Genomic DNA, 2052 nt, shown 5'->3' with positions numbered 1-2052 from the left:
GGGAGCAGGCAGGGGCCTACCTCCTCTAGTTCCCTCCCCCCGACTGCTCCCTATGTTTAGGGAGAGAGCTGCCCCAAGGCCCTACACTTCCACACTCTTCCCCCTGCACCTCTCCCATCATTTCTCTCCCCAACAAACCGGCCTGGTAGGGTGAGCTTTCCCGGGTTAGGAGGCTATGACCTTAAGGTACCTCAACTGGAAAATTGCCTTCTGCCCCACCCTCGTCAGTTACCATGCCCATAAGGCCGGAGTCCTCACACAGCTAGCGTGGAGGCTCCACACTTAACATCCTTCCAGGTCTTGTCTTTCCCACAACCAAGTCCTTTCTGGCTGGGGACTGGAAGGACCGCACATCCCCATGTGGGCTGCTCAGGGTGCGGTCCCCTCAGGCCAGCTGAGGTGGCCCGTCTCCACCACCTGCCAGGCCTCAGCGGGCCCCTCATCCCTTGGCAAACATGGTAAGGGTTACCAGGCGGCCCGCATGTGGGACGGTCGACTTGGGCTTTGGTGTGACCAGCACCCTGTCACCACTGCCCTCCGCAGTCGTTGTCAGGATCCTTGTCAGATCTTGGCAGACGGGGGTGCAGAGCTTCAACCTCTTCACGTCCAGGGCTCTGAGAAGTGCCACCTGCCTTCAGAGGTCCAACCCACGATAGTCATGTGCCTAAATTAGGCAGGCACGTGCTGCGAGCTTGAAGCAAAGGGAGCAGCAGGAAATGTGGCCATCCACCCAGTAGGCTGGCTTCTGGTCCTCTCGGGAGCCTGTGACGGCACTCAGCTCTGCGTCAGTTCCAAGAAAGTGGCCGTGCGGTATCCACGGTGAGCCTGGCTGACTTGTGACCAACTCAGCCCAGCACTTAACTCAGCCCCTTTATGTATGAGAGCAGTCCAGGGGCCCACGGTATATGAGCCCACATCACTGAAACCCACCTACAAGGCCCTTTACCAGCTGGACTTGAATATGTACATTTCACACACTGCCTTTTGTGTGAAGGGGGTATAAGCCCAGTTATTTACAAACTCTGGTTACCTTTATTGAAAGGCTCGTTTTTTGGTATCATTTAAGCTGGATTTAAATGATCCTGTAAATAACTGCCTCTTTTTAATGGTGTACAGTCCAAGCCCTTCATGGATCCCAACAGACCACCTCTCCTCTTCCCAGTGGCCACGCCTCACCACAATGCTCCTGAAAGTGAGGGAGTCTTGCTGTGCTAGACCACACGTCTCGCTAGGGCTTTCTGGGGATTGGCTGGGATAAGAAGTAGGAAATACGCTCCCTTCTCCTAAGCCTAGGATTTCCTTTCAAGCTGAATGAAAGGAGAGCAGAGAAGTAGGGAGCAAGGGTTACAGGGGAAAAGATGCCTCTGGGCAGGTCAGCTTGCAATTGTTTGGACTTGCCTTAAAGCCTGGGAAGAGGTCCAGGGCTGGACGGACAATGCAGAGGAAGAAGGGGTAGAACCAGGGGTGTTTTCCAAGCTGTGTCTTTAACCTCCATAGGTTCTGCACTGGCGACCGTGCTGAGAAGGGACTTGAGATCCCCGTTGCTATGGTTTTCTGAAATAGCCTCCTCTCCCAGGAGAACACCCAGCCTTCCTCCTCCTTCCTTCCTGGTGGATGGCTGGGGACTAGGAGAGGACAAGCTGGGCTCTGGAATGCGCCTGGGGCCTCCAGGGGGGCGGAACTGGCTGTTTGAAGGAGAAAGGGCTTCTTTTACAGTCAGCAGGAAAGATCTCCCAGACGAGTAAAAAGGGCCGAGTTGCTTCAGCAGGCTGAGGGGTGTGACAGTCTGGGACCCCAGAAGTTTATCATGACTGCCGGGGCTGCGAGGTGTCCTGATGACTGGTTTGGGGCTCCCCTCAACCTCTGATCAGGTTCTACCCCCAACCCCCACCCCACCCCCCCAGAGCTGCCGTGGCTGACAGTGGGAGGTGGGGCGGCTGCAGCCCCAGCTCCTGGAGGGAAGAAGACAAGGCTTACAGCCCACACAGCTGAGCTGGGGGGAGACTTTATTCTTTTCAAGGAAAAAGTGAGAACAGGAATGAGACGAAGTGT

This window comes from Bison bison, unplaced genomic scaffold, assembly GCF_000754665.1.
Source record: "Bison bison bison isolate TAMUID 2011002044 unplaced genomic scaffold, Bison_UMD1.0 scf7180017864201, whole genome shotgun sequence".
Lineage (NCBI taxonomy): Eukaryota > Metazoa > Chordata > Mammalia > Artiodactyla > Bovidae > Bison > Bison bison.
Note: the sequence above shows the minus strand (reverse complement) of the source record.